Genomic DNA, 6971 nt, shown 5'->3' with positions numbered 1-6971 from the left:
TGTCATATCTGTGCTGTGCTGTTGACAGCCTCTGCATTGCAATATGCTGGGGATAAAAGAGGGTTGCTGTAAACAAATGGGTATGATGCAATTAAATGAGTATATGTGTATGGGTGACACAATTTGATTATATCAATACCATTAAAAAAAGCAGAAAAATAATGCAGCAGAGATTATGACAAACTAAATTTCTGATGACCTATTTAAAGAAATATACTGTTTGCACTGCTGCATTGCAGTATAACTAACAGTGATGCTTAATGCCATTAAAAATTCATTGAAGCCCAGGTTCTACAAATGCTCTTCCATGTGAATTGTCTCTATGGAGATAGAGGGCACTACGGCAAGTATGAAAAACCAGTGTCCAGGCTAACGATGCATAACGCTGAAGGAACAGCTTCACAACAAGAAACTTGGGCCTGATCCCCTGGTGCCCCAAGGTAAGAAATGGGCCATGTATTTCAGTTGAAAATGTCTGCCATTGTAAGCGTACAATACGGTTCTGTACCCCCATTTTATAATTTGCTTTTTCAGAGGTAACTTATGCAAGTGTAAACTAAAAATAAAATATATTAAATTAAAAATTCCAGTTCATCACTTTTAATACAGCCTGGAAGCTAAGTGGAGATTGGATTTAATTTAGGCCAATCCTCTACTGAATTTCAGATAAAGGATTTTTAATCTAGTCATAGGCTGATAAAAATACCCCTCTTCTCTCCTGGAGGCAACTTTTTGTGCCAATTTTCTTTGCAGAGAGGAAGAGAGGGGAAGAAATAATTGAAAGAATACTGCAGCATAGAAAATCACACTAGAGGAGGAATGCACTTTGGAGTTGTATGCGCTGCCAGTTCCACTTGTTTCCTATACTTTTTTCCCCACCCCCCGCTGCAGATCAGGTAGTTTAAGCTATTGGTAGTCATCATCACTCATCTTTTCTGAGCATGACATGAGCTGCATTTATTCAAATAGGAAACAAATTCTGTGGTCTCGAGTGTTAATACAACTTTCACAGTATGGTTTGTTCTCGTCTCCCCCTCTCCCCACCCTCACCACTAGCAGAAAATTTTCAGGGTGAATTTATTCATCTAATTGCTGGATGAACATGTGGCATTGCAGGCCGCAGTGATTTTTATGGACTTACGGCTATAGTAATGATTTCATAAACATGCACGTATACATGATTTGAAGAAAATACATTCTCTTGAATGCAACATTTCAAAACCATGGCATGAAAAATAAAAGGATAGCCGGAGGCATATCTGTTTGGAGGTGTGAAATGCTGAGCTCTGAGTATTGTCTCCAGATTAAAGTCTCTGTTCAGTGAAGATATTACCTAGCAATTTTCTGGCAATTCATATGTATTTGAATAATCAAGAGACAAAACCCACTTTTCTGCATTTCTTCCTACATTAAGCCCTGAGCCTTTCTCTAGGATTGTAAACATGCGACATGAGGGCTCTATGTGAGAGTGGAGTTGAGCGAAATGAAGATGGTCAGGGGGCCGACGGAAAAAGAATGTTTTAAAAAGCTTTGAGACTGTTTAAAAAACAGTGCACGTGTGACGGGTTTCAGTTGCTGTGAGCCAAACCCAGATCTCTTCTGCATTGGTATAAAGAGGAAAATGTATGTCGTTACGCTTGTGTAACACTACAGTGAGAGGTGAGCTGTACCCTTTAGCTGTAGGGTAATCTGTTGTCCTTAAATTTTAAAATGATTCTACTGCCTAAGATAAGCAAGCGATCACCTGTAACTTGCTAACAGAACATTGTGAATTCCCTGCATTCTCTACCAGTGTATTCCAGCTCTGGGCTGCAGAACCATTAGCTTTGCAATACTGGGCTTCTCCTTGCTACTCACAGATTGTGAGAGTGAGCAAGACATGTTGCCACCTACTGGCTGGCTCTACAGTGAGGATCAGGGGTCTGCTGCTACTTCCTGTAAAAGATGATGTCCTTTAGGCCAGCTGTTAGAAGCTTGTTTCTTTGGAGCAAGGGTTCGAGTCCTACACCCTGAATGTGTGGCTTTGTGTGTGAGTCATAGAAAAAAATGGAGCTGCTCTTTGTAGAGCATGGATTCCTTACAGTCCGAGTGCAGATTGTCAATCATGCAAAATTATTCCAGACCGCTTAGTGAGGTAAATAACTGAGCAATAAGACTATAAGGATGGGTGAGCCTGTTCAGATAAAATGACTCCCCCCACTGCCAATCCTTAGCCAATTATAGAACTAAACTCAGACCTAACCCTGAGGGGTGCACCTGGCCAGTGCATCTGACTTGAGAGTGCTGTCCAGAACAGTCACAATGGAGCACTCTGGGATAGCTCCTGGAAGCCAATACCGTTGAATTGCGTCCACGCTACCCCAAATTCGACCCGGCGATGTTGATTTCAGCGCTAATCCCCCTGTCGGGGGGGAAGTACAGAAATCGATTTTAAGAGCCCTTTAAGTTGACAAAAATGGCTTCGTCGTGTGGACGAGTGCAGGGTTAAATCAATCTAACGCTGCTAAATTCGACCTAAACTCGTAGTGTAAACCAGGGCTGAGTCTCTGGAATGCTTAGGCAGTGGCTAAAATACTTATCTGATTTTTTTTAATCAGGATTGGTAGTTGCAGTGTCAAAGAGGCTCTCCTTGTGATATTTCAGCTGGGACTGGAAGGACCAGCAATCCAGCCCAATTTTGCAGAAGACATGGATAGACTTTGGGTAATAATCCAAAGAGAACAGCATCTCCTTTGAGACCCTCCAAGTCCATTAACTTTTGATCTGAAAAAAATTTAAACCTAAACCTCCTGTTTGGTCCCCACTTTAGAAGGAAAATACACATTAGGGTGAAATTCACCCTTGGAGTGAAGAGTTGGTACCAAAATCTACATTATTTAACCCCACATAGAAGTGACTCTGGGCATCGACCAGCTGAGTGGCTGCAGGGAAGGTTTGGCATTCCCCTATGTTAGATGGAACTGGCGTCCATGCTGCCCTTTGTAGAGTCAGTTTGGGGGCAGGCTGGGGCTGGTTTAAGGTGCAGGGCAGGCCAGGGGAGAGTCCAGGATCTGCATCCACACTCATCGGCTGCAGTAGTTGTAGGGAGGGTCTGCGTGGCAGCTTGGCACCCTGGCCCTCTGTTAGAGCCATGTGAATTTCACCTCTGTAGCTGCTCCAACACTCCATCCCAGTACTTGGGTTTTGGGCAGGGGGAGTGAATTTCATCTGTTAGAGGGTAAACTGTGACCTGTCTGTCAGCTTTTACACTGTATATTTTGCTTGATCTACACACGTTTTTCTTGTTTTTCAAATCATTAATTTTTGAAGCGAAGAATGGTGAAGGGACAACTGGTTCTCCTTCTCGTCTTGTTTGCTGCAGTGTTGATACTGGGGCACAAAACAACACTGGCTCCCACTTGGTACTTCTCTGTCTCCTTTATTGTAAGCTACAAAAGCCAAGCTTAGCCAATCCATCCTCACTGCTCAACACCTAGAAGCCTCAAGGAAAGCCTCAAGAAATTATGGTTGCCCTCTGCCTTTCTCATCTCTGTAATGTCCTCATCTGGGCTTCATCCAAAACCCATTATAGGGAATGGGAGCCTTCCCATTGACTTCAGTGGACCTTAGAACTGGCCTCATGGGGTGGTGATTAAATGTGCTCCTACTCTTCCAAATGAGGTCCCAGGTAGCGTCCGTAGCCCCTGCAATTCTGTTGGGAGTCCTTGTTTGTCTCTTGCTTAATGGGTACTAAACAATCTGCAGGTGGTGTAAGTGCATTATCCAAAATTATAGCCACTTCTCACTGCCTCTCAGTGTTCTGTAATGTGCTTCCATTCAGACTATAAACCCTGTGCTTATTGTCGCTCACCAGTCTCATTACCTTTCATTTTGCTGCGTTTAGCCTAGCTGGTTGAAGTGATATTCCATTTTCACTCAGTATTACTCAACAGGTCAACAACCAAACCAAACAAACCAACCAAAACACATCTGTGCAAAGAAAACTTGGAAACATTTTGTGCCTAGCAAAAGGATAAATGCACATACCGAGGTCTAGTCGGGCACCTTGTTAGCCTGTTGGGTGCACTACATAGTATCTAGGCTCACAATCGTATGTGCATTTTGTACACAGCTTTTCAAAATCAGGCCCTTTAAATATCTCCAAAACGAGGGCTGATCCGTATCCCCACTGTGGCATTACAACTGATGTTACAAAATATGACCGCAGCAAACAACTTTCCAACACTAATATTATTATTAATTATACATGCAAGTGGGCCCCAGCCAAGATGGAGGCCCCATGAGAACTGGTGTGAAACTCAGAATTTCTGGTTCATGGGAAATTTAGATATTTCAAATTTAGTTTCATTCTTATTGGGATGCAAATCACATTTTTTGAAAATTCCCGTGCACTAGAAGTTCCATTACATTTTGGTTTGGGAAACACTGAAACCACTGTGTTTGTGACATGAAAATGCTCCCTGGGACCCCACCTGCTGCTGCGTTAAATTGACTTGATTTGCAGTGGGGTTCCCTGGGGCTGGAAGCTCTTAGCTCCCTGACCCTGAGACAGTCCTTATGGCAGGGCTGCTCCAAAGTGGCCAACTCTGAAAGATGATCTCAGGACTTTCAGGCTCCCAGCTCTATCAGGGAACCTGGAAAATCCCAGGTCCTCAGTCCTGGGGCAGTCCACATTGTATGGATGCCCCAGAGCAACTCTGGAAGCCCTGGGTCCCCAGCAGCCCAGCAGGTGAGCTTGCATGAAACCAGGCAGGGTTTCTGATGGAAACCACTGTGGCAGACAGGGTTCTGCCAGACCCCTGCCTATGGTTTGTGGGAAGTTTGTCAAACCCAGTGTGTTTCTGCAAAACACTTCAGGTTCAGTGAACTGGCATTTTCTGGTAAAACTCTGTTTCGTTAGAAAATCCCCAACCAGCTCGAGGCCCCATTGGAGATGCTGTACAAACCCCAACAAAAGACTGTCCCTGTTCCAAAGAGCTTACAATAAAAACAGACAAGATGGACAAAAGGTGGGAGAAAGGATGTACTGTTATCGCTATTGTACAGAGCAAACTTGTGGCACAGCGAAATTAAGTGATTTGCCCAGGCTTCCACAGGCAGTCTGTAACAGAGCCAAGCTGGAAATTGTTCCCAGATCTCCTGGGCTGAGCTGGTCAGCGTTTTTTGATGGACCTGTTGTGATGTTCTGTACCTCGGGAGAACACACTGCACCCCCCATGTTAATCCTTATAATATGATTGTGTGGTATCCAATGCAAAGTTTGTCATGTCGGGTGTCTTCAGAAGGCTCATGATGCACTGAGCATTGTTGTTATAGTAATGTTATAGGTTGTAATTTCATGTATATAGTTATGATGATGAAAATGTGTCCTCATGGCTTAAAACAAGCCCAGGCAAAACTCTCCAGGAACAGAGGGGCGGTTCACACCTCATCAGGGCATGTATGGGACAAACCCAGCCCATCCTCACAGGAACAAAGGACACTGGCCTAGGCAGCAACAAAGGATCTGTTGGACTCTTGAGTGAGTCACCCCCCCCTTGCCTTGGTCAGTCAGGGACTACGATGAGGAAATGCTCACCTGACCCAAAGGGGGGAGGGGCAAAGCCAAGAGGGAAGAAAGAACATGATAAAAGGGAGAGACGTTCACCAGGCTCTTTCTCTCTCTTCCACCTCCATCTACAAACACCACCACCAAGCAACTGAAGCGCTGATCAAAGGGGAGAGCCTGGCTGAAGGGCAACCAGCCAGCCTGTGATGAGAAGCATCTAACTTTGTAAGGGCACTGAAAGTGTTAAGATCAGCTTAGAATGCGTTTTGCTTTTATTTCATTTGACCAAATCTGACTTGTTGTGCTTTGATTTATAATCACTTAAAATTTATCTTTGTAGTTAATAAATCTGTTTGTTCTACCTGAAGCAGCATGTTTGATTTGAAGCATGTCAGAGTCTCCCCTTGGGATTACAAGCCTGGTACATATCAATTTCTTTGTTAAATTGACAAACTCATATAAGCTTGCAGCGTCCAGTGGGCATAACTAGACACTGCAAGACGGAGGTTCCTAGGGTTGTGTCTGGGACCGGAGATATTGGCTAGTGTCATTTGGTTGCACAATCCAAGGAGCAGCTTACATGCCAGAGGCTGTGCACGAACTGCCCAGGAGTGGGGGTTCTCACAGCAGAACAGGGTAAGGCTAGCTTCCAGAGTTGAGGATTGGAGTGACATTGCAGATCAACAGTCCAGATAACACCAGGGGAACGTCACACCCGCTTTCTGTTGGAAGGTGGAGTTTTGTGGAAAATGAAATGTTTTGTGGGAATGTGTTGACTTTTGACAATTTTTTTTGAAAGAAAGGTGTCCTTTTGATTCTCGTTGCATTTTGATAACGTTGAGACATTTTATTTATATTTATATTATTTAATATCATGTATATAGGCAATCTATGTACTATTTTATATTATTGTGTTTTGACATCATCAAAACAGTTTAATGTTTCTAAATCGAAATTTTACTGAATTCCCATTCTGTGGGGGAAAAAAATTGACTTTTTCTTCCGATTTGGAATGAATGCACGTTGTGAAATGTTGAATTTTCCCTCAGCCAGAACTTCCAATTCCCCGCCAGTTGTAATTCTGAGCCCCAGTCCAATGCCTTAGGTAGATGTCCAGCCTTCCTCTGACCAAGAAAGAGAAGCTACTTTTTTTAAATCAAATAACGTTTTTTGAAGTTGTGGTGTCCTGTATCATGTATAATTAATAAATAGGAATGATATTCATTGCTCAGGAGTATATACTTGCAATAAACGCCTTGCAGTGCTATCAAAAACGTCAGTAATCACCCGCTAAAAGCATTTCTTGCCTGATATACCCTACTGCCATGAACATTTCTCTTCATTAACTGCCTTATTTAATATAAATTAAAAAAGATCAAAGTGTTAACACATTTTTATTATTAAACTTGAGCTATATCAACTG

At 43.1% G+C, this 6971-nt stretch overlaps 1 long non-coding RNA gene across 1 annotated transcript; it reads left to right on the top strand.

Moving 5' to 3' along the window:
- The first annotated feature begins 252 nt into the window (after nt 1–252).
- On the top strand, nt 253–5911 carry LOC135983218 (uncharacterized). Its single transcript, XR_010600794.1, has 2 exons — nt 253–440; nt 2598–5911. It is a non-coding gene; the product is annotated as an uncharacterized LOC135983218 (long non-coding RNA).
- The last annotated feature ends 1060 nt before the right edge of the window (nt 5912–6971 follow it).

The sequence above is a fragment of the Chrysemys picta genome, chromosome 4 (genome assembly GCF_011386835.1).
Source record: "Chrysemys picta bellii isolate R12L10 chromosome 4, ASM1138683v2, whole genome shotgun sequence".
NCBI classification, from domain to species: domain Eukaryota; kingdom Metazoa; phylum Chordata; order Testudines; family Emydidae; genus Chrysemys; species Chrysemys picta.
The sequence above is the reverse complement of the archived record's forward strand: the minus strand, read 5'-3'. Positions and strand labels throughout refer to the sequence as shown.